At 42.6% G+C, this 26,788-nt stretch overlaps 1 protein-coding gene across 1 annotated transcript in view; it reads left to right on the top strand.

The window, feature by feature from the left end:
• Nucleotides 1-536: 536 nt before the first annotated feature.
• LOC124719848 (ankyrin repeat domain-containing protein 65-like) overlaps nucleotides 537-26,788 on the top strand; it is a 48,456-nt gene continuing 22,204 nt past the window's right edge. Inside the window, exon 1 of the mRNA XM_047245033.1 lies at nucleotides 537-667. The gene's annotated coding sequence lies outside the window, so the exon portion shown is untranslated. The remainder of the gene's footprint in view (nucleotides 668-26,788) is intronic.

The raw sequence follows: 26,788 nt of genomic DNA, 5'->3' as shown, positions 1-26,788 counted from the left end.
TCTACTAATTAATTACTGTGTTTACTTGTGACCTATCATATTCTCTGTAAGACTGAAATCAAAACAACTATGGAAAATAGAAGCGGCGGCCATTTCGAGTTAAAAGGACTTGTAATGCTGGAAGTGCAGCTAAAGTGTTTAAGGATACGTTCTGAACCTATGATTCGTTGGAGGCTTGCTATCGTATGCGGTTTACACACGTGGCTCTGTATAGATAATTTCTGTATTGACCAAAAAGAGAGGTGGACTGTGCAAAGCATCGTTTGCGTTAAAGTGCAAAGCAGGGCCTCAGGCGCTTTCGATCCATCGTGTTGTTACTGAAGAATGCTGAGCAGACGTAGAGGCAAGCGGAGGACGGAATTATGTATTCGGATTTCAGCGTTCTGTCCCAGGAAGCGTTGCGTGTTTGCTTCTTGGAAAAAAAATAAATAACTACACGAAGCGAGGTCAGGGCTTGCAGCGTTCGTTGCGTGCGGTAGGGATGGGGGGAGGGGAGGGGTCACGTGATGTCAGAGCCCGCTGCCCCACCACTCGTGGAACAGTGGCTGGCGAGGCGGCGCTCATTTACTTCCCCTGTAGCAGGACACCGGCGCAGTTCTGACGGAGCAGCCAGTCGGGTAACAGCGTGCGAAGCAGTCCCGCACCTCGGCGAGGATACCAGAGAGAGGTAAGGCGGGCAGCTGGCCTCTGCTGGATTACTTGTGAGCTGCGGATCCTGTTCAGCACGCTGTACTGTGGTTTGCCGCGTATCTCGCGACAGAGCAACGTCAACGAACTACTCTTGTCTAATACATTGTCTTACTTCAAATAATTAGGATCGATACGATCAAAGGGATGGTGAATAGTGCGATAAATTAGCGTGTCGAGTTTTTAATAATTTATTAATCGTTATTTATCGCCTTGTTACAGTCGTTTAACCACTGATAACTTGAGCGAGATTAACGTGGAACGAACGGACGATAGCGCCACGTTCAGTCGGGTAGTGTTTCGATGTGCCAGTGTCGATTCCAAGAGAATTCTCGTACCCCGAAAGACACGCGTTCCTAATTACGTCACTGCAACGAAATGACGCAAGTATGGGAAAACCATCAAAGTCAGCACTTGGGACTGAGTGAGTTTTAGTCCGACGCGGCGTCTTCCAGCACTGATTCCAGCAGCCGTGGTTGTCTGTAATGCTGGACCGCCAGCCCGCAAGCCGAGGGCGATTGCAGTTTGCCCAACTAGCGGCTTGCATGGCCTACTTTGGCCGACATTAAACTTCTAAAATGTTGTCGTAATGTACTCATTCAGAGGTTTAATCTGACTCGAAGGGCTTCACACAGTAAGAAAAGTATCACAGTTGGAAACTCGGCTTGTCACGAGGTAACGTAACGCATTGCGCTGAAATACGCTGACGTCATTCTGCCAGTATTTCACAACAAGGGCAGTCAGCGGCTCGCAACAATCTCCAGAGAACATTTCAAATACTTGAGAAAATTTTCGCTGATCTTCCCCCGCCACACACACACACACACACACACACACACACACACACACGTGAATTAGCACATTTTCATGCAGTCAGCTTAGGCATCAGACATAACGTTATAATGTATTAATACAAACTGTATTCGCAACATAGTTTGCAGACGGTATCCCCACACGTCATAGAAAGTATTTGCAAAATTATATGATCGTACGACACACATGCGCCAGGAGATATTACGTCTCAAACATTTAGCCGCGAGAAAAACTTTCTTTTGTTTAAAAATGAGTGCAAACTGGTGAGACTATTGAAGTCTGTGTTTCAGAATGAGAGCACTTGGCGACTTAGAACACACGTTAAGAATAATTCCAAGCCGTTCCTTAACTTCTCGCTTACATGCTCAACGTCAGATATTACACACGTTAACTCATCTGCGAAGTAACCAGTCGTCGGAAGCTGTTTTGTGCGTGGGCGTTCCGAAACCTGCAGTCAACTCGCGAATCAGAACTCGTGGCGTCATGCCGACATACTTCTGGCGATGAAACGCAGGTCTCGCATTCATTTCAGTATTTTACAATTTTATGGAATTACCGTTGTGATGCACGTGCGCTTTCCCCAATATCCTGGTTAGACTGAGGCGAAGATTTGCTTAGTAGTTGGCGAATTCTTTGGAAGTTATTGAAATGATTGTCGTTCGATAATAAAGCGAATACGAAAGGTTTTATTTCATGTTCTGTGACGTCACGTCTCGTGTTTTGAGATTTGCCGATGAAAGGGAAGCGATCACACGCTAGTGTTTATAACACCGTCATTTATCAACTTCTTTATCTGACGTTCAAATGACACAATTAAAGTGCAGCGTGAATTTTTATGTGCAGTATATAACGACGGCAGAATTTAGATTCAATTTGTGCCATTTCCAATGCAATAATTGGGAGAATCGAGGTAGATTTGTTATTAGTTTCCGAGAGAGGACTGAATCAAGCTAGAATTACATTTGTGGAGGCATTTGCTGATTATATTTGACTGAAACCTATAGTAAATACTTCGTTTAGCCACATACTGTTACAGAAGCCTTATCCGTAATTGATGGTAAGTCACTGACGTCACATTTACCGACACTTTAGCATGACAAGGTACTGAAAATGTGTATCAGTTACACTGCACATCGTCATAAAACGCAAATTTGAGTTCAAAACTATAAAATTTTCAATTTCAACTTCGCAGATGGGTAGATCAACACAGCGACTGCCCAAGTTCTCTCCCCTCATCCAGTCGCAACACAGGACGCGTGACGTCACGGAAAACTGACTGTCTTGACACGAGAGGGACAGGATGATTTGATAAGTTGCACGAATTTTACTAATAATAAATAACCAGAAATCGGAGCTCTAAATGTTTTCCACTTCTGTGACATTGAACCGTGTGCAGTGGTTGAAGTATTCATACTCACCTATCGCGAAATATGCAATGCAATTGATGCTCCGTATTAAAGCCCTCTCCAAAAAGGTCTCGTGTGTAGCCTGATCAGTTGTGCAGAATTGTCGGGAAATGTGACGTTGACGCATGAACAGTAACTCCAGGCAAAAGTTTCATAAAAAAGTTTAACCGCGAATGTGTGGAATCCGCGGTTTGACACACATCGATTGCTCATAATAAGGGAGTAAGACCACTAGTGTGGCTTAGGAATGTGTACATTGTTTCTGGGTGCTTTTAATTCTTTCGGTGTTTTGTGTGGTGTCTCCCATAGTACTTGGGCTGGCAGTAAAGGTGACTCAGGTGGAGGCGGTGGCGGGGTATCGCCATGACAGGTGGCTGACAGCACCCTGCGTGGGAAGTAACGCTACTGTGCCACGGGGTGATCACAGTGTGACGTTCAGATACTCGCAGAGGTCCAGTGTGGACTGCACCTTATGTATGGCAGCGAAACACGGTGTACTAGTGCGCCTATGTGAAACCGATTTACACTGGAAAGAAATTGTTTCCAATGTTGCGACCAAGTAGTGCTATGAACGGAAGAAAGACGTACAGAAATTTTTCCATATGTAATGGATTGGGAACGGAACGTGGGCAGGAAGGGTCAAACAAGTGAGAAAGGCAGAATGTTGAGCTTGTTATTAACTGCCACTTGCTCAATTTGTTCAGTATGAGCACCAGAGACTTCGGCGAGATGTTGCACAGCGACAGATTCGCACCTGGTACCCAAAATTGGAACTAATTTTTTTTCGGTGCGAACGGGTTTCGCATTAACGCATTAGCATATCTGCCAAGTTTCGTTGCCACGCGAAAACTACAGACCACACTGGACCTCGGTGTGTGGCCGCATTTTACTTACGGCCAACCAGTACTGCCATGTGTGCGTTGAAGGAAAAAGCGATTAGTGAAAATTTCACTGTCGCCTTTGTGGTCCATTTTGTCATAAACCATTTACTAGTTAGTCGGTTACAAATTTGCAGTTGTCTCAGACTTCCGTCGTATGTTTCATTTTTCGTACAGTATCAACATTCGTTGGGTTCTGCAAATACCTGTATTTCCAGTACAGGCGTCTGTCAAAACTGGAGCAGGTTGAAGGTACCCATACCGGGCTTCGACGTTGCCGCGTGGCGTAATGATGTGCTGTGTGACGACATGTATGTGCACACGGATACAGGAGAAAACATAGCTGCTACATTATTTTTTGTTACGTAGGTTGTAATGGAAAAGTGATCTGTTGCATATTCCGAGGTCTAGGCTAGGTTGACAGGTTACAGTATTGTTGTGAGTTAGCGGAGCCAAAGAAATGGAATGTTCTAGTAACAACAAGTCTTGCTGCGGCACGTATTTTACGCATGTTAGATTTCGAAGAGTGTTTTATGTCCGTTTTGATGTCATGGATTGAAATATAGTAGCAATCGGCATGTTCAGTATAGGGCACCGTTCGTCCCTAGTGCAGAGGTACGTTTACACCTGTGTAACTTCCCGCGTGCGCGAGACGCACGCAGCCTTTGCACGGAGAGGCATCGGTGCAGCCAGCCTCGCACGCCTCTGACACGTGAGCACGGGCCACTGCGGGAGTCTCCACACGTCCCAGACGGATACAGACCGGGCTGCTCCGTCCACAGTTGTTTCGTTTGCTGTTTTGCTGCGTCTTACTATTAAGTTCCCGTTTTTCGTGTGCTTTCAAATTTTCCTTAACCCATTGCCCGAGTGGCCTAAAAAGTAACAAATGGATCTGAAGAATACTGTTGTGCATACTTACGACACTAGTAGGTATTCGTAACATCCAGTATGGCTTCTGAATATCATGAATAATCCAGTTGAACTTTTTACTGCTAATGTTACAACGAAACGTGCTTTCCAATGCAGTGGCAACACACATCGATTACTAATGGCCATCTGAATAATATTGATGTAGATTCGACGCACACTATTGTGGAAATAATAGTGCACTGAAGCCCGCTATCTCTCGCTACAGTCTAGAAAACAAACATCATGAGAAACTAGGCTGTAGTAGAATTATAAACATTATAACTTAAGTACAGTAGTCATCCACGAGACTGATATGCACAGTTTATTTACACAAAACCATTACCGGTTTCCGATTTTCAAAAATCCGTTGTCAGATGACTTTCAAAAGCTCATCAGTACTTGCGTTAACCGCCATTTAAAAGAATATTCCTTTCTGTACAAAATATTAAATCTTCACGATCGGTTTTTCTCTGGAGATGTGAAATTATCGAGTAAATTTTCCCATGCCAATTGCTACACCGCAGCTTTGTGTTCGGACACCATACTACTAAATGAAAGGCAACAGTGAACTCAACTAGAGATTCAGTAAGCCTTCAATGAAAAATAAACGAGAAGCAGAATCATTCGTGAGTGGTAACGAAAATTATGTACATTACGAGTACAGAAGTCCTAGTACATTATGTGAATGAAATATTAAGCTCTCCAGTGATTAATTGGAGAAGTACAGGAGTACTTTGATTGTAACCATTGTCAGGAGTATCCATGGAGGCAGGTTGTGTATGCAGATATTATCTGTTATTCGAAGAATTTGTAAATACTGTATCGTCAACCTGTCTGGTTAATAATTAAAAGAACTTTTGGCCTTACATAATATCAGCAAGCTGAATCCTTAGGCAAATCTAGTGATAGCAAACACTGCACAACTTACACTTTAATCAGAATACGCCCTCGACCTTCACGCCCTCGGCCGCTGTGGCCGAGCGGTTCTAGGCGCTTCAGTCGGGAACCACGCGGCTGCCTCGGCCAAGGACGTGTGTGATGTCCCTAGGTTAGTTAGATTTAGGTAGCTCTAAAGTCTAGGGGACTCATGGCCTCAGATGTTAAGCCCCATAGTGCTTAGAGCCATTTGAACCATTTTCTTTAGTCGAGTAAATTTTTCCAACTCCTAGCATTAAAGTTAACTACCAAGTCAGAGTTATACTTTTAGTCTGCTAATTTATCAGTTTCAAACAGCTATTTCTGTATCTTTTCCTAGTATGTAAATTAGTATTAAATATTTCTTTATACCTATCGCCTGTACAAATTATTTCCTGTTTTTACTTGTTCACATAAAAAATATGCAGATGACCATTAGCTCGTAGATAGACGTAAAACATGCAAATTGTATCTGTGGTCGGTTACTCTTTAATGCTGCTGCAAGAGAATTACTTTAATCTTTGTAATCTCTTTCGTGTACGGATCTTTCGAAATATTTTTCTTTGAGACCCAAAATTAATTAGGAGAAATTCTTATTTGAAACGATATTGAGGGAGCCGATTTTCATCTTTTTGTTGAAGTCTTTGTGTTTATTATCTTCTCAGCAGTTTATCGTCTGCTGTGAACGAGTGGCGGCAAAGCTAAAACAATGATAGTGAATAATAATTAAAAACGCGAAGAGAAATCCAGGCGCGTTCTGTGTGGCCGTGGCTGTGACAGATACATCTCCACATTCTCACACACCGCGGCGAGGCGCGGATTTCTGAACAGGAGAGGAACTGCTGGGAGAGAACCCACGACCCCTTACGTCGGTCCAGGACAGTCAGGATAGAGGAGCCGACACTGCGGTCAGATACTGTCCCAACATGTGGAGACACCACCCAGGAGGTCTTGAAAAAAAGTGTAATAACAGGTGTAGCAGTGTCCATTCTCACAGTACGAAATGTAATACCCAGTCTTCACATGATGAATGGCGCAGTTTTACTGCGTCCATGCGAAACTTTACTAACGCGGCTTTTCTCCAACGAAATATTTTCGACAGGACTGAAGAAAACTACTAGGGCGTCAACTCTTGACAGTTTTGTGTGGTGATCCACAGTGCTGACCTTACTGTAGTTAGTTTCTTACTGTAGTTAGTTTTTTACCGTAGTTCGGTTTGCTTCTTACTGTAGTTCGGTTGACTTTTTACTGTAGTTGGTTTGAAGCAGCAGAAATTAAACTAAGTATTTGACCTTATAGTAAGCGCAGTTTGCGGGCATGGCGTTGTCATATAGCGATATTTTGCGCTGTTATATTGTAAGATTTCGTACTTATAACTAAGAGTTTTCGAGGGATTTTTTCCCCTTGCACTTATGTTCAGTACAAAGCCACTAAATGTGACACCAGTGCTCTGGTAGTATAAAACTGAATACGGGACTGGTCAGCTTCTTCTGCGTCAACGGATCACAGCACAGATAACAGCCGCTTACTGGGAACTGTTAAAAATGATTGGCGCAGAAACGACGTTTACTGCAGATAACTGCTGCCACAAAATAACAATTCCGGCCGTTGTACTCGGCGCAACACAAGGGAATAGACGGTAAAATGTACTGTAAGTTCCTGGATGGATACAATTCAGCCAACAGAAACTGAATCGGTAAAATGTTCTGAATGGCCAGCTGATACGAATTAATTATGTTGTGTACTTACAACCTATCAGCTTCTCTGTAGTACTGAAATCAAAATAAAACTATGGAAACTTCAAGCGGCGACCATTTCGAGTTAAAGGTACTTGTAGTGCTATAAGCGAAAATAGTCTTTAGGGATACGTTCTGAGCGTAAGATTTGCTTGACGCTAGGGTGACCATTTTCCTTCGGGCAACAGTGGGACTTTCATACATTTTCTTGGCCAAAAAGTGGGACAATTTTTATTTCTCGTTAAATATCACTTTTAATGCTACCATTTCTTCTTCCTCTGCAAATATAGCCTTCACTGATATTTGTGTGTGTGTGTGTGTGTGTGTGTGTGTGTGTGTGTGTGTGTGTGTGTGTGTATGTGTATGTGTGTAGTTTTCAGAAATTTACTTACTAAGAAATGTAACATTTATAACACAGAGTGTAGAAAGACATACAGTAACAATCGCTACAAAGCGTTCTTAGTGAACACAAGGAATTTATGGTTTTGTGGATTCCACACTGCAATCATATTTCTTCGAAGATGAAATTTCTTTCAGCAACTCAGGTTTGCCTAATAGGTATGAATAGAAGTCAGTGCAACTGTATTTACTGAAGTTTAAACAGGTCAGTAAAATACACTTAACGCTCCTCACCGTAAATCTATTCCTCTCATCTGTCCACTGTGCTGATAGCTGAAAACTCTTCCAACATTTGCATTGTGGGCAGGGAGTGAAAAGAAGTACTGCGCTATATTAAGCGATTCTCTGAACTGTTTATTACACTGGCAAGATCTGAAAAACCTACACAATTTTTCATGTGCCATCAACTGATTCCATTGTTCACTGTCTGTTTCCAATTGTTGTTTTACAAATGACCGTATATGAACTATTTCATCAAATAAGAGGCTGTCATTTACTAGAATGCCCTTTTCGTTTAGATTCAGAAGTTTTTTTACCCTTAGTGGTACAAAATGTTCATGTTTCCTTGAATTTAGGCTTGTCAAAGCTTTATTTAAGACTGCTAATACGTCGCATATGGAATTATTCTGTTTCTCAATGCTCAGAATGGATTATTGGAAAACACTCATTTGTGAATGTACAATAAGTAAATAATTCATTTATAGGATTTATAGAGTACTTTGAGTTAGACTGTGACAAAAAGATTTCAAAGGTTCATACATTTTCAAGATCCTTTCTATGGCTGGCAACAATGAAAGCCACCTTGTTTTGGAAAAGGAAAGTAAATTTTTGCAAGTGACACCAACAAACTCACAGAATTTAGTGAGTTCTGCAACATGAATAGGAAAAATATGAAAATAGTTGTACAACGTCATGACAATGCAGTCAATGTCAACAGGTAAAACATCACAAGCACTTTGAAGTGTGTTATGAACAACATGTGCTGGACAACCTATGCCAACAATGTTAGTTTTTAATTTTTCTTTGAGATGTGTGAAAACATTATTACCCTCTTTCTTCATTAACCCCCCAAAATTACAGTTAGTATTGTCTGCACCAAATGCAAAAACTTTGAGATGATACTGAATGACTGTATAACATGAGAAAGATAATTGGAAATTGTTTCGGACTTTTCGTTCTGCACTTCAAGATCAAGCAATTTCGTCTGCAGTCAACCCTCACTTACAGAAAAATACTGAACTATCACAGGAAAAATTTTCTGATGCCCCTGGTTGCTAGATTCAGTAGATATTGAAAAGTATTTTGCACTGTTTACAGCAGCTATTACCTGTTTCTGGGAATGCGGAGCTATAACATTGTTGATAATTGCCTCACACTTTGTTCTTCCACACGAAACATTTTCTGCAATCTTAGAATCAGGAAAATTTTTCTTGTTTAGTTGAGCACTGCAGTCATTAGAACGATAGCTTTGGCGGTGTTTAACAACATGGAATGACAGGGTTCCTTCTGCTGCAGCTACGTTTTTCTGTTCCTGTGTATTTGAAGTTACAAAATATCTCGTCATTTTTTGCGAGGAACTTGCCGATTGAAGATTCTTCAAAAATGGTTCAAAGGGCTCTGAGCACTGTGGGACTTAATTTCTGAGGTCATCAGTTCCCTAGAACTTAGAACTACTTAAGCCTAACTAACCTAAGGACTTCACACACATCCATGCCCGAGGCAGGATTCGAACCTGCGACCGCAGCGGTCGCGCGGTTCCAGACTGTAGCGCCTAGAACCGCTCGGCGACTCCGACAGGCTGAAGATTCTTCCTGTCTTTCTCTGATTCCATATGATGCTTGAGATCTGCAGCACCACCATGAGACACGGATAACAGCACAGTTACATACGTTACATTTTGCTGAACAATCATTGTCTGTAGCAATGAAGCAAGGAAATTTCCTCTGAAGCTCTTCCGAAAACTTTGATTTTCGCTTCTGCATCGCCACGATGTGCTAGCACTTCACGAAACTGATACTGAGTGCTGACAACAATGGCAAGTAAAAGCAAAGAAAACAAGGAGTACGCAACAAGTATAGTGCTTAAGCTGTACATTATCAGGGGGTACCAACGCACGGAATGTCAGTTTCAATTGATTGTTTATAAAATCGATATTCAGAAAATATTTTAATCACTTTGTAAATGTCTGCAAATAATCCTTGAAAATCGGGACAAATTGCTTGTTTGAAAAAAAAGTCGGGACAAATTTTTGAGCCTCTAAAAACGGGACAATACTTGAGACTGGACGATCGTATCCGATTTGCACATACGGCATAGTGTAGGTAATTTCCGTATTCGTCAAAAGTGGAGGTCTGCTGTGCCAAGCATCGTTAGCGTTGCACTGCAAAGCAGGGATTCGTGTCAAAACGTTGGCCTAGGGTCTTCCCTGTCGCTGGTGAAAGAGACTGAGCGGACTTACTAGTTAGAGGCAAGTGGAGGACGGAACGGCTTATTCGGGATGTCACAGGAGGCGTTCACAGTGCTATAGTCTGTCTGTAAACCGAACAGCGAGCAGCGCTTTTGGTGGGGGAAGTGGCCCTTCCCGGAAGAACGCTGTCACTGGCCTACAGGGGCACCCAAAATCAGTTACCCGTTACCTGTTCAGCGGTGTAGATCGGCGTGCGGTGATATACGTTGTTTCTGTCCGGGGATCGTAGTTTCCAGTGTCAGTCAGTTAACTCTGTATACTCACTGATATACTTAGGTGTCCGGAAGTGATGGATAATCGCCGTGCATTGCAAGAAAATGTGCAGAAAACGAAGAGGAGGTATCTGCGGAGTAACGAGCGTTCAGTCGTCTCTAACGCTATAACAGCGTGTGTAAGGAGGCGACACAAAAAGAACTGTTTGCTAATTTTACCAGTCCCAATCAAAGCGCTGCAATTTATGGAAACGTCAGCCTTGCCATCATAGGATACATAAGGAAGGAACGCGAAGAATTGGTAAGTTTCAACGCAGCCCTTCTAAGGAAACTTCTAACTTTTAGTAGAAACACAAAGTAGGAACAAACCTTAAATTCTACAGATTGACTGCACTATATGGGATTCGTTATACGAATAGCATTAGAGGAACATACAATGACACGAACAGGCATTCGGTTCTATGTTTGTAGTAGAATTCTGACTTACATTATGTTCATATTATTTACACTACAATGTTGCATTTCGGAAGAAGCTATCGTCTTTTGTATTCCTTATAGTCTTAACACATTTGTTTAAAAATGAACGCAGCCGGAACGTATCTGTACACGGCGTTGCCACAGATTTAAAGTGCGCGCCGCGGCAGGACCGGTACGACGTTGTGAAACAGCCTGTAGTAGAGCCTTGTGACGTAGCTGGGTAGGCAGAGTGGGGACTGACTCGCTCGATCTTCAGTTTACCGCTTCTTCGAAGAGAGAGAAAAAAAAGCCGGCCGAAGCGCGAAGGTCACGGCTTGCAGTGTTCTTTTGCTGGCGGCTGGGAGAGGGGGAGGGGGGGGGGGCATCAGGGATCACGTGAGGTCAGAGCCGCTGCCCCGCCACTCCTGGAACAGTCGCTCGTGAAGCGGCGCTCAGTTGCTTTCCTCCAGCCGGGAGCGTGTGTGTGTGTCTGTCGTCTGCAGAGGCGTAATTTCTTAAGTGATAAAAAATGTTATGCAGAGTGTCACAGTCCCGCTTTGCTATTTGACAATGACAGTTATCTTCCACTTATTTTTCTTAGTTGTTATGCTTGGAATTTACGTAATACATGCAATCTAATTCGTAGCATTTCGGTCGAAGAATGTAGACACTGTCTGGTTTGCGACCCGAGGCCGTATAATGTTGCGTAATGTGTGGCCGACCTGTCTAAATCCTTTCTAAAGCTAAAGACAGCGTCGTGTTGTACTTCCAGTCTCGCCTGAACACGCTCGTGGCTGCAGACACGGAACATCGCACATCCAGTGACGTACTTACTTACGTTTATTACACGTATCACGTCCTGCTCTCTGAAGTGTGGAACCTTTGCATACAAAAAATGTTGCAACTATTGCCGGTAGTACTATCTTGCATTCAGTATAAAGAGCGGCAGAATACAGACTGCTATTGTAACTGAATAGCCTCCCAAAACAAGGTTATAACAGACAAAAGTAATTTTTTTCCAAGAAAAAGGAAAACATTATATTGCATAAATGTTTATATTTCTAAAGCCAAAATTGTAATGAAACAGTTGTACTGACTTCGTCATTTGACTGACAAGCACTTGTTAAGGCCACATGTAAATTAAAAAAGAAATAACGGAAAAAATAACATCTTCACAAAGAACAAGTTTTTAACCTTACGCATAAGGACAAGGTTGTAAACAACAATATATATAGGATTGTATTTAACCACAGTATTCAACAAAATCTTCATATGAAATATTGTGAATACTGAATTACTATAGATCTGGCAATATTTTATGTGCAGCGCAGAGCAAATTGTCATGGAAGTTATTTCTTCTAGTATGCATAATCCTTAGTTCATTTACAAAGAAATCTGTACACTAAAATGTTACTCAACCGTCACTTCTTCGTAAAATTGTTTCAGTTCCACTGGAATAGTTATACATATCCATTACGTCATTCAACTTTCCTGCTTATACTGGCAACCGCTGAGACTAGAGAAAAGGAATTTCAGCTAGTGGCACACTATAGGGCTTACACAGTATGTATTGCGAACCCCTCGTGATATCTTTAAGGTGGAATATGCATGCAACGGTTGTAGTACATTGTGGCTAATTCTCATGCGTACTCTTCCTGGATCATCTGCAGATATCAGCATACAATGTGATGAAGTTATTTTAAGTTCGAATACCTTCTCAGCGAATGTTCCAGATCACTCAAATCTTAAAAGCCCTCAGTCTGCATATCACATACGAGGAAAGGTTTCATCGCCTTGCTGAAGTGATAACCTCTACCCAGTGTTCAGGAACATGCACAGTATGTTTCTTTTGACGCTCTATCAGGACAAAGTCTCGGTCACACTGTAGAAAACTCTGACCTGATACCACGAACTTTTGATTGACTGTCGTAAAATATCCCAGAGCTATTACGTATTACCAAAGTGACAACATATGCCAATTATTGTTTCGCAACCCGGGCAAGGGGTTGATAGTTTGAGGCGATGTTCTTCAATATTCACGAAGAAATTTCGGCTGATCCGCGCCTGGCCACACTTTCACGCCAAAAGCACATTGTTCCGTCACTTGTTCCAGCATTTGGTGTGGCTTCATTGCAACAGGAATACTGCCGTTGATAGAATACGGAGGAGTGGGACAATACAGGACAGAAAAATTCTTTCTGTACATCAACGGTAAGTACAATGTAGATAGGATTGTTTTCGTCTTCCTTCATTGCTTTATAAGACCCTTCAGCTTTGGAATGATGTAATCTTCCATGAATTTCAAAAGCTTGTCTTTCATCTGTCTCTGCTGACATAATACCCAAATAAAATCTGTCACAGTGTTAGCAAGAATCTGCTCTACGCAGACGAAATCGCAGATTGCAACACGAGTGCAAAATCGCTCTATTTGTGCATTCATTGCACTTATATTCAGGATGTTGTTTTCTAAACATATCAATGTCTTTTTTAAATTTACACCAGCGGACAAGCAACTCTTTCCGGATTTGTGGCGACTATGACTTTCCTGTTTTGACTGATCGTATATGATTTTGCATATCTTCCCATGATCAGGTATAGTGTAATGTCGATTTTTATGTTTGCCCCTCGTGACACAGAACGACTCCCAAGTTTTTATTTTCTCTTGCCATTTCTGTATTCTACGAGGAGTTGTGTTATAAACATGAAACAGCGTCTTTTGACAAACCCGGTGTCACCTGACGGTAGTCTTAACAAATAAAGAAAACTGCAGTGTCTACGACAAAGATGTTCAACCCCTCTTCTTTTAATGTCCTCAAGTTTAATACAGTTTCGCCCTAACAATGGCGACTGTTGATTGTAATTGGAAGTACAGAAGTCTTTAACCAGTGTGTGTTTTGTATCCAATGTAATTTGTTTACATTGCTAGGTGCGCAAAAAATCGATAATCACGTTTTGAAACTGTTTGAATAAATACCTACTGTACTAACATAAACTCAGGCTAACACCTTATTTATCCAGTCGACGACAACGATTAAAGAATAATGCCTAAAGGTGTAAGTCACGTGCTCTGTTATGTTACTGTATTACGCATCGTTACATAACTTTTTCATTGCAATATGGTTTGCACTACTTGGTCATAATTCACAATAAAGGCTAGAGAAAAATTAGCTTCGCTAGTCACAAACTAGGCTAGTTATTTTAGGTTATGGTATCATAATATTACAATGAAAAAATGAGTTGCAACTTCGTAGCACGTACCTCATCTGGTGGAGATTTTGCCACTATTACCTTCCCCCTCTTTGATATGTATAGTTTCCCAGCATCCCTGAGTGCCTTCCGTTTCACATCACGCCGGTCACTCACAGGTTGTTTACGCTTTTCGGCTCTGCTCGTGTGTTTCAGACAGTGATCTCTGGTTTTTGAGCACTGACTGTAAGAGATGTACTTGATGTGACCGCCATCTTTCTTACAGATACAACCTTGCTCTGCGCAACGCAAACCTGTCAGTCTGTCGCCTACAGCAGATTGTGTACAGCAGTTCCAGCATCGCTACCTTGTGCCAAGTGCTGCTAGCCTTTCTCTGTGTAAAAGCCAGCTTTTCTAAAAATGAGCGTTACAAGCTTGTTCTGGGCGACTACTCAACTGTTAGTATGTGCTCAGTTTAATCTCGAAACAAACGAGATTTCTCATTGTTCTAGTTATCTCAAAAGGCAGCAACATGCATCTTACGCTTTTCTTCAGGTCGTGTAGGTAGAATTGATTCAGATTGCTATTAAGTAGCAGAATATATGAATGGAAATTACGGGTTCCCTCAGAAACGCTTTCTTACGAAGCGGATGTTATTTTATGGTAAGAAGTGAAACTATGACAGAAAGTGTTCCCAAAGAATTAGGTAGTATACTTCGAAATACGTCTTGGCTGAATAAAATTCCCTCGTATTTCTGGTGCATCCGTGTCCTGGAATGCAAGCGATGTAATACAGTAAACTCCAGTTTATCCCAAATGATCCAGACGGCGACCTGTTCGGATAACGAAAATTTCAGAAAAACCAAAGTTCCACTGTTTTCACGCGTGAAACACCCCTAACTGCGTCAGTACCGAGAAATATGATCCTAAAACTATGTAGGAAATGTAGAATGTTATTGATACGTTTGTGAATAAGCCTGCATTTTTGACTGAAGAAATTGTGTTGGCGTAGTAAAAAGCCGCCAAAGTATGATTAAAAACTGTTTTTTAATGCTCAATAACGAAGCTCGTTTATTTTGCGTTCTTACAGGAAAAACCCGCCTTGTTTGGCAGCAGGAAAAAAACTGGAGTTTTAATTTTATTACCTACTGTTTTGAATAAAAAATAATCTACTTTACAAAATTATGAAACAAGTCTAGAGATTACTCAGAGAAACGAAAAATGAGTCTAGAGGATCTTATGGACGTTGAAGTTGTAAGTAGGCTGTTGGGGGTTTTTATGTCGGTAACGCCACGTGGCGCTCTGTATGAAAATCACTGGCTGTGCTGTGTGCAGTCTGTGGCTGGTTGGCATTGTTGTAATATTCGCTATTGTAGTGTTGGGCAGTTGTATGTGAACAGCGCGTAGCCTTGAGCAGTTGGAGGTGTGCCGCCAGCAGTGGTGGATATGGGGAGTGAGATGGAGTTTTGAGAGCGGATTATCTGGACGTGTGTCCATTAGAGAGAGAGTAAATTTGTAAGACTGGATGACATGAACGGATGACTTCTGAACACTATTAACGTAAATACATTGTTCGTTCTCTATCAAAATCTTTCATTTGCTAACTATGCCTATCAGTAGGTAGTGCCTTCAGTAGTTAGAATCTTTTATTTAGCTGGCAGTATTGGCGCTCGCTGTATTGCAGTAGTTTGAGTAACGAAGATTTTTGTGAGGTAAATGATTCATGAAAGGTATAGGTTATTGTTAGTCAGGGCCATTCTTTTGTAGGGATTTTTGAATGTCAGATAGCGTTGCACTAAAAATATTGTCAGTTTAAGCAGTCATTTACAATTTTTCTAAGGGGACGTTTCAAAGCTCTACGATGCTCAATTAGAATTTATTTTTTGGTAAAAAGTCTAATGGTTTTTTGTTTTTTGCTTTGAGAAACTTTTGTTGCAGGAATATATCTCCAACGTTGGAAACAGACGATTTCAGGACAAGTCGCCTCCTGTTGTTGGCTGACGTACTCCAGGGCGGTTTGGATCACTTCGAAAGCGACTGTGTGAGGAATCTTTATCTCTGCTTAGTCATCAGATACATATTCTTCTGACGCTTTCGGATTGGTCGCAATTTGGGCGATTTCTTCCTCAGTCCAATTAAAAAAGTCGTTTTCCATCCACTCTTCAACGCGTTGGAAGTTCGCATCTTCACAACCCTGTAGGTTCTCCAGTAAATTCACAAAAATTACGTCATTTTCATCTGTTTGTGGCACGTCAGCTTGAGTTTTGGTGTTGCCACCTCCTTCCCACCACTGATGAGTAGCCTTATGATCTAAGAGTGTTTTCCAAAACCTAACGAGAGAAATTGGAGAATTAGATCCAAGCTTCAGCAATCCGACGAATTAAACATCGATTTTTTATGAAGATTGCACAAAATATTCTTCAGCATCAATCGCACCGATTAAGTATTCCAGCAGCTTGCATCTGTAATGTTGTTTCATCGCCTCATAAACACCTTGGTCCATCGGTTGACATAGAGACGTGACGTTTGATGTGAGGAACACAACTCTGATATCCCCACCTGGTAGATCATCAGGGTGAGGAGCGTTGCGCACAAGAAGTAGCGCTTTTCGAGGAAGTCCATTTTCCTCCATGTATTTTTCTTCAGCTCGAACAAACTCTGCTGGGAATCACTCTTTGAAGGTGGCACCGTTCATCCATGATTGGTTCGTGTACCACAACGGCTAAAGCTTATCAGCTGGTTTCCGTCTAAATGCTCTTCACGTTTTTTAGATTTGCCCATTAATATAAGGCTCAATTTATGGTTGCCAGTGACATTACTGCAGGCAACTCTTTCTTTGCTTTTTTATCAGGATTCCGTTTTTCCATGTTTAGTGGCAAGGGTTTTTGTTGGCAGCATTTTGTAATTAAGCGAGTTTCATCACAGGTGTAAAGTTGATCGTTACTATAACCTCCTTTGTCGATGATTGTGTGCAATTTCTTCTTAAAATCAGCAATAGCTGCTTTATCCCCGGATAATGATTCGCCGCTGATGGCAATTTCACGAATACCATGCCGCTTCTCGAACCGATCCAGCCAGCCATCACTTCGAGGAATTCTTGTTCCTTTCCTTCAATCAGCTCCTAAAAAGTCATCGCTTCTGGGCGAAGTAGAGGACCTGAAACACGGTCACACCTTTGGCTCTTATCTGCTCGTGCCACAAACATAAGGCCTCTCCTGAGGATGTGCGCCTTTTCTCATTGTTTCTCGGGATTTCACTGCGCTGTCTGACGCTTGGATGTAAAAAAAAATTTCATTTTCAGGTCGATTTGTCTTCCAGTCAGTAACCGACGTTCAAATCCGCAGCAACTTTCGCGGGTGGCTCACCAGCATCAGTTCTCTGCAAAGCGCGAAGCTTTTGTTCAAATGAGATCACATTCTGTTCTCGTTTCGCGACCGTACTCACGTACAGCGTTTTCTTTTCTTTTTCTTTGCTTTTTTTTTACCTACACTCGACTGATGACTTTGTTTTTTGGCCCCTTTGATCTCCGGACATTTTAAACCATGCAGTGCGAGTACGAAACGTTGAAACTCAAGCAACCGACGCACGGCTTGACACTGGAGACCCACTAGACGAAGCTTTTGACTTGTGAAACCTTGCTGTGGCAGCCATCGCATGAAAACGTTCGATACACCTATCCCGTCTCTTACCTAGGCCCACGCGGCAACACATCAGTGCGTTGTAAGTTCACCGTTAAATTGTTAAACGCTCGGCTTAGTCTGATATACCTACCAACAGGCGCAAAGTGTTTGGCGCCGCACGTTCACTGTCGGTTTCGACAGGGGTACTCCGCGCCTAACAGGGCAGTACTGTGCGTACAGCACTTCCAAGGAGTTCCAATAGATGGCAGTGGCACGAAGCCACGCAATACGAACAAGAAACACGCTAAAACTTCAACCAGCACACACACACGGATTGGCGACACTCGGGATTTTGACGCGCGCCAGTGCACTGACTACCAGTAGACTGCCGAAAAACACCAGCGAATGCGTGGCTGCAGGCGCAGACAAGTTGAAACCTGGAATGAGATTTTCACTCTGCAGTGGAGTGTGCGCAGATACGAAACTTCCTGGCATATTAAAACTGTGTGCCGGACCGAGACTCGAACTCGGGACCTTTGCCTTTCGCGGGTAAGTGCTCTATCAACTGAGCTACCCAAGCACGAGTCACGCCCCGTCCTCACAGCTTTGGAAGGTGGGAGACGAGATACTGGCAGAAGTAAAGCTGTGAGGACGGGGCGTGAGTCGTGCTTGGGTAGCTCAGTTGGTAGAGCAATTGCCCGCGAAAGGCAAAGGTCCCGAGTTTGAGTCTCGGTCCGGCACACGGTTTTAATCTGCCAGGAAGTTTCACTTTGAAACCTGTCAAGTGTGAGTCTAGGTAGCCAAAAGCGTAGCTGCGCGATGCGTCAGACAGCGCCAATGTGAGCCGCGAAATTCGGAAAAAAGTGTTCTGATAAAGCGGATTTCGGATAAACGTGAGTCTGTGGTACTATAATTACCGACGGAGTTGGGATCTGTCCGTTTCAGATAGTACCGCAGAGGGCATTAGTAGCACCTAATACTGTTATCGACCAGATTTCTCTTCATATTATCCGTTTACTCCTGTTGCGCTCGGGAATGGCGCGTGGGTAGACAGGTCGTCGGTAAGGCCTCTTTATTGGCTGCAATTTCTCGATTTTTGCCGTCGGTGGTCATCTCGCTGCAAGCCTTAAAGCTGCGAGGAGACGCGTTGTCATTGCGAGAGAGTGGTTTGTGGGCGGGAAGCGGGCGTCCGCGCAGTGCAGGCAACTGCGTGTCGCCAGCTCAGGGTCAGCTGGTGACGTCACGCGGCCGCGCTGGTCGGAGCCGACAGTTCGTAGCGGTATTGCGAGGGAGGGAGGGAAGTAAGTTGGCAGCAGCGACGCTGAGGTGACGGCGCAGCGTAGAATGGCCTCAGTGCACAAAGTACCCTCCTCCACATACCGTGAAGTGATGTGAGGTGTGAAGATGTAGGTGGTACGTCATTTTTCCTACGTGCTCCATCAAAATATTAATTTTGTAGTAGTTCATCTTTAGATTGGATTGTTACATGAGACATGTATTGGAAAAGAGCAATATAACGAACTGCAATTATGGAGATAAGAGCATACCGTTACATTCATAACGCGGCATTTCGTATACATCATATCGTTTGAAAACGTGGCTTCACACAGATGGAAAACACTGGGACTACAAAATGTTTCGACTGGACGAACGTTACCTTCAGCTTTTGTAAATGATATAATTGTTTATATGTTGGTATAGTTTGAAAACACAAATTGTACGATTTTTCGTTGCGGTATAGATAAAGTAAAAGTGATTTGTCGATTGGTGTGTAGCCTCCACTTTCCTGTTCCACGCTTCTGTAAGCGCGTTTGAGAGAAACTGGGTTCACGGCACTCCCATAAGTCTCTGCTGCCTTCCCATTCTTGAGGAGAGGCCGTCTGAACGCTAGGCGCAAATTGAGACGCGTTTAGCGCGTGCGACGCCATGCAGCGCACTTTCTTGTAACGTCACAGGTTCAAATGGGACCACCGCGCAAATTGCGACGCGACGCGACTGGGACGCGACGCGCGCCTGCGCCAGGTCGCGCGGCGTTGTGGTTGCGGCACAGTTTCTCGCGCCGCGCGTCACGTGAGCACTGAGGGAGGGTGGAGGCGGGGAGTGGGAAGGCGGTCCTGCCGTACGCGCACTCCGGCATGGCGCATATGGGCAGCGGGAGTATTGCCCATACGAAAAATACGGCCCTACTGTATACGAAAATTTGTCAGTGACTAGGGTTTCGTTTTTTTTTTTTGCCATCTAAGCGCTCCATCTCTTTTCGTTAGTACATAATAGTTTCCAGTTACACATATATCTGTGCAGTTCTTTTGTTTTCTTTATCCTTTTTTCAAGAACAATAAACATTTCAGTAACTGATGAGCCATTCGCCACTGGGACTATATCTTCTGCCTCCACAATGTTTTGAGGACGTGAGAAGGGACAGATGATTCGTCGTGAGGGCACTGAATAAGGAAGTGAGGAATACTGATTAGAAGCAAGGCGTGAAACTAAAATAATGTTATCTACTTGCTGCCTTTTATGACTGTGTCCCTACGATCTGTTACAAAAAGTCGAAAGGGCTTAATTTCCACAGGTATGACTCCTTTCTGCTCCTGGCAAAAAGCGTCCAAAATACGAAGTACAGTTTCACTTTCGTTATTTGGATATGGAGCATAAGACACATTATACTACATACATGTGGTCGTCACATTTCCAACGCAAGCTAGAAGCAGTCTAGAAGCTTTCACGAATAACGATGTTTTAATCGTCTCGTCGTGACGAGAAAAAGTATTTCAGTGGTTGCAGACACACCATCAGCGTTATCCAGCAGACTGCACAAATGAAGTACTGGTCGGTGTTATTCCGAATGTATGAGTATCTCAAAACAGTATGGTGATTTTATGTATTTAATGTGTTGAAATGTATTGCTGACAAGGCAGATCTTCTTTCATTACACTGTTCTTCGAACGACGGGAACCCTTCCTTTCACAAACCACACTTGGCTAACTTCCCCATTCCTGTCGCGCACATTATTCTGAGCTGCTGACAATACACTGACCATTACGTTGTGCTAAGTATTAATTTTATGCTATTTTTATACTATTTTTAGTATATTTCATACTATGACAACTATTTTATTCGCCGATTACACATTGCCGGTTTGGCAAGCTGTAGATGAGTAACCAGCATCTGGCATTTGCGTGTCATTCCGCCTGAACGGAACGCTAGTCAGTACATCAATACTGCTCAGAGGAAGAAAAGGAATTAAACACTTTGGTAAGTCTTCATTCCAGTCGTTTAGTGTTAAAAATACGATGGCTTATGGGATTCAACCAAAATTCCAACAGAATTGGTGATTTTTGTGTGAATTGCCAACCTTTTCTCATTCAAAGAAGCATCACTATTTGTGAGTAACGGCCACATTTCTCTTGTTGACAGGTTCAACTGTACTTCTTTTGGCATAACACAATATAATTTGCACAAACTCATTTTTGCAGCAGCTATTGTGACAGAATTCTGAAACGGAGTGGCTGATTAAACAGGTAATTGGCGACCAGAGATCTCAATAGTTTACGAAAAATCTCATTGTTCGGTTTGTGGTGACATAAGAGAAGAAATTTCATATTTATTTTCGTAATTGGAAAGTATTGTTTCACTAGCTCTCGATAACTCATAAAAAATTGGTCACTGGAGCGAAAAAAATAAAATAGAAAGTAAATCTTCTGATATATCGCCGTAGAAAAGACAGTTGAGTGTGTTTACGAACTGGCAAAGTACCCGCCTCCTCGTGTGCCATCATTCGCCAGAATCTCGTTTCGATGTCTCGTGCAGTTTCAGATGTGAGGGATGTTGTGAATATTTCATTCTCGTGGGCGTGAGGTCATGAGTAAACCCGCTACATAGAATCCATTTTCTCGAGATGGAAGTCAGATAGAGAACTCCTCCCAAGTCTAAAGAAAAATTCAATGTTACCTAAATTTCATACGCAGCAACATATGGTGCAATATGCACAAAACGCAAAATCATAGTGACCTCAATTTTTCATTGAAACTTTTCGAATTTTCTGTAGTGTCTTAATAAAATGTGTATATCACAATAACTACGACCATTAGCAGGATTATGAGCACCTCGCCACGAAGCTGACATGTAACGCTACGTGTAGGGCGAAAATCAAATATTTTTATGGAATAGTTTCGGTAAAATCGATTGAGAGGGATTCAGAGTGTGCGTGCTTCAGTATTGTCAGCGCAGAGCGTCGGCGCGTGCGAAGTACGGTGTACGCGTCTCCATTTGCGCCTAGCCTTAACAGTCGGGCGCGCGCACACACACACACACACACACACACACACACACACACACACACACACACACACACACACACACACACACACACACACTCCAGACGGAGTGGCCCTACAAGGCCTGTTTTCACAGACAGAGCTGCGGAATCCTAAAAATGAACTGAAGTGATGGCGTGGCATTATTGGCCAGGATATAGCGTTAGGCGTCCCTCGGCCCGTAGGAGAAAGCCGTCCTGTTTCACGCAACGTGGGCGCTGAAGACAAGCTGAAGTTATGGGGGCGACACAAACAGCCAGAAACCGAGAGAAGGAAACTACCTATTCGGCCGGGAATCGAACCTGGGACGCTAACCACAGACTGCAGACAGTGCTGCACAGACCGTGAATGCGAGTCGCTGTATGAGACGACCTGTCGCGTGATGCGTGGTTCACCTCGCCTCTTCTCTGCTAGACGTAGTCATGCTTTCGAAACTCTTCCGTCCATTACCGCTTTAACGATGTCGCACTTTGTGTGTGTGTGTGTGTGTGTGTGTGTGTGTGTGTGTGTGTGTGTGTGTTTGGAGGAGGGGCGGATGTTGCAGAAAACAGTGCATCAACTAACGTTGATACGTAACAACAAAACACATTATTCTGCTGCTATTACCGGTGCAGCGTCCCACTCGACATGCGTTTCTGGTCTGGAACCTTTCCTGCATAGTAACTAATAATGAAATAAAAATAAAAGCTTTGTAGCCAACGTCGAATTTTCTTCGCAAATTGAAGGTTGCTAAGTGCTTCCATGTCCATAAAAAATTCTGTTCATGTCGTCTCTGACTGAAATAAATGCAGTCCGTAAGGGGTACGAGTCGGGGGGAGGGGGGAGGGCGCAGCGCACGCTCTGCCCCCCACGACGGCCCAGCTGACCGGCGCTGCGGCACAGCCGGCTGCTCTGCCACTCCTTCTGGGCTGACGCGATTCACGCCGTCAGAGACTACTGGAACACCACAACACAGCACTGCAGCGACGTTTTCGAGGTCATTAATCTGTCACTTCCTGAGTGTTCTTGGCAAAAAATGCTTGAAAGATATCTTATCTACTCCAGATGTCATACATGTTTCGTGGACGGTTCTTAACTGGTCGTAGAACTGTCGCATGTCACCAAAAATATACGCAGAACGACTAAATATATATTGTGGTGCAGCTTTTGCTAAAATTTAGCGAACAGTTCAACATATTTCCCGACTGTGCAAGTTATAACGGACCTACTCTTCACGTTACATAGGATTTTTTAAATGTCATGTACGCCTAATGTTCCTTCTTTGGGAAATGCCTCTGTTCCGAAGAAGAATGAAAATCCGGGTATGTACAGAGACAGTTGCTATTGCGCGACAACGTTTGCTCGGTAACGATCGAACGAAAGGTAACATTAAAAAACAGTTAGTGAAATTTGGAATAAATGAAGGTGGTATTTTCGATTGCAAATTACTTAAGTACGGCCGACGGCTCATCACCCAGCCCAAACTGCGAAGGATACAAGGATCCAAAATTGAAATTTGGAAAAGGTGTGGATTGGATCTTATACTGTAGCAGTCGTTTAAGAAGGGATTGTCCGCAATATGAAGGGGGTGAAACGGGGATGACGGATTCTTTAAAAAGTCACCATTAAGGCAGTTTTGAAGCTAGAACTGCGAAAACTGTAATTTGGCTTCTGTCAGAAAATAAGAAAATACATGTTAAGTGTTTCTGGAAATTCAGTCCTTACAGGATGAAAATTATTAAGAAAATATTTTGTTGCATTAAAGTTTTAAAGCTAAATTTATGAAAATTTGTATTTCACTTCTCGGTTAGATATAAACAAATATTTGTTGTGGGATGAAAACTGCTGTGTAAATATCTGCATAAGAACGCAAAAGGCGTGATTAAGAAAAACTCCGGACTTCAGGTATCAAGATCGCTGTTTGGTCAGATTTACATTCGGAAAAGTCCTTGCTTACGCGGCCTTAACTAGAGTGAAAAGCGTAGATGGTGTTCCAGTGTGCGAACAACACAAAACTTCGATTAAATAAGAACAGAAAAAAGTCTGCGCAGGCCATACAGTCGGCGCGATCGAAGCGGCGATCGCTCGGCCAGTTGTTTCTGGACTGCAGTAACAATCATCGGACTGCAGTCAGGAGAGAACGGAACTAGAAGCAATTATTCTAGCTCAGACGTCGAAACACGGCTAATGCCGTGAGAGACGAAGTCGGCCAGAAAACCAGGAGAACACTTTGTACTGAACATATGGCAAGTAAAAGCCGGCAGTTTGCAAAACAGTTCGCGCAATGAACAACTTTGCCTTACTCACTGTAATAAGTGGTACCGACTTTAGAAATGCAGATGTTCTCTATTATAATAAATTATTCGTGGGGCCGGCCGGGGTGGCCAAGCGGTTCTAGGCACTACAGTCTGGAGCCGCGCGACCGCTACGGTCGCAGGTTCGAATCCTGCCTCGGGCATGGATGTGTGTGATGTCCTCAGGTTAGTTAGGTTTAAGTAGTTTGTAACCTCCCAACAGAAAATTTAATAAATAGTGTGAATAATATTCTCATTTAACCTCCCCACAAAATTCTTTCTGATTTAATCTAAGCTCAAAATTCATTCACATTTAGCGTAACCTCAAAACAGAAAATATTAACATAAATATTATTCACGTTTAGTGTAAGCTGAAAACAGAAATTCCTAAACCTCTCAACAGTAAAAATTATAATTATGTCGATCACATTCAGTGTAACTTCCCAAAAAAAAAAAAAAAAATCAGTAACTAGGTAATAAAACAATGTAACTAACCTCTCAATTAAATTGTCACTCACTTAAGACTTTTCAATAATTCACTGTCAATTTAACATGGTAAATTTTGGACGACAGCAGTGCTGCGTCATGGCCCTGAAAGTTCATTCTGAATAAAAGAGGAAAAATTCTTACCTCAGTGTAGTCGCCGGATATATCTGCTCTTACAATAAATTTTTCCGGCACAGCTCTGTGCAATGCTGGCCGACCTATCTGTCATTTATGAAAGGAAGCAACTGATTTTTCTGTTGCACTAATCGGGATAATTATGGATCGGAGGAATTAGTAAATTCTTTAAATTGAAGTGAATGGTTGTTAAAAGTTACTTTTTCTGAGGAAGATTATTATTAAGAGAGTTTTAAAAACATTTACATGCGACTTGAGATAACATTACTACATATGGGCGAGGCTGCTTTTTACCCTACACAATAATACTCAGGCTGCGACATCGCTGCACCGCGACCGGGCCAGCCAACACGATACACCATACCAGACCAGAGCAGACTCCAGACTAGCAACAACTTACTGCTACAGCTAAACAGTTCGTACTGCAGTCAACACTGCTCTCTGGTCAGAGATTTTCTTATACCTTGCATATCGCAGGCAGCTCATGAGTAATACACCTCTTACAAGTTCTAGGGGACTGATGACCTCAGAAGTTAAGTCCCATAGTGCTCAGAGCCATTTTTTATTCGTGGGAAGCTCGTAATGTTTAATGCAGCAAAGAATCAGTAATTTTACCGGATCGGACTTCCTTCACTCTTGTGCAGTAGGGTGTGCAGTATATGGTACGCCTGTTTTCAATAAGCTAGCTCAAGAATTAAAAAATCTTAGCAGTAATGCACGCGCTTTTAAATCGAAATTGATGAGATTCCACATGGCTCAGTCTTTCTGCTCTGTCGAGGAGTTCCTTGAAATATTAAACTGGTTCCTGTGTTGTGTTATGGACTGTGTTTACATAAATTTATGGCTTGTCTTTTTTGCGTTCATAAACATTTTATTTCACTCTTATTACTTCTATGTTGTACTTTTATGTACTGACACATTGCATGACGTTGGAGATTAGCTTCTCAGTTTGGTCCTGCAGAACTAGACATGTAAACACTCTGTTGACGTAATTTGCAAATGTGAGTAGAGTTTGCACCGCACACAAAAACATATCACTCTGTGGTAATATTTTGTGAAGAGGCATTTAATTTATACTTTTAAACTTTGTTATTACTCTTTAACTAGTTGCTTTGAAAAACAAAGTTCACTGCAGTTAAATGACGGTTTTGAATAGCAGTCTGTTTTCTAAATTGCACGTGTTTATCTTGGTTACCGAAATTAAATAAGGAATCACTTTCAATATTTTAGTATAGTTTCACTGGTGTTGTTCTCGGGGTCAGTAATGGTGAATGGATAGGACTCTGTTAGGTAAATGATTGCGGTAAAGTTAATTAGTCTATAACAGTTGCTGAAGTGAACCCTCTTCATTCAGTTAAGAAAAACTCCTACGCTGGCCACCCTTGTCCAGCCTAAAGATGAAACTGGTCAGATCTTCTGTGAGTTGCTGCTGGTGGGACGTAAAGCCGACGGCACACGGACCGTGCTGTTGAACGTGAACGTTGAGCGTGCCGAGTTCAACGCGCTGCTGAACGCTCAGGAACGATGCGACTTGTGCATACGGTACGTGGGCCCCAACGTGGTATACGCGATAGCAACGCACTCCAGCGGCAGTTTCAGGGATGTTTCCAGTTCGTAAATCACACTGTTTACTCAACGGGCACGCGTTAAATTCGCACGTTAGCTCTATTAAAACGCACATTTCCTCCATCGTCCACGAAAAGGAAAGTACCATGTCCAACCAATAAGGACACAAGCTTATGATAGTTCCATTACAAACATTATTTCATCATTCCCACATTTTAGTAAAACCCCAAGGCCAGTCTTACTTGATCACTGCAGCAGAATCTTTGCAACATGTGAATTACGAAGCGTAAAAGAAAAAGGAGCAAAATACCTTCATACAAGTAGCGCA

The sequence above is a fragment of the Schistocerca piceifrons genome, chromosome 11 (assembly GCF_021461385.2).
Source record: "Schistocerca piceifrons isolate TAMUIC-IGC-003096 chromosome 11, iqSchPice1.1, whole genome shotgun sequence".
In the NCBI taxonomy this organism is placed as follows: Eukaryota; Metazoa; Arthropoda; class Insecta; order Orthoptera; family Acrididae; genus Schistocerca; species Schistocerca piceifrons.
Note: the sequence above shows the minus strand (reverse complement) of the source record. Positions and strands in the feature narration are given on the sequence as shown.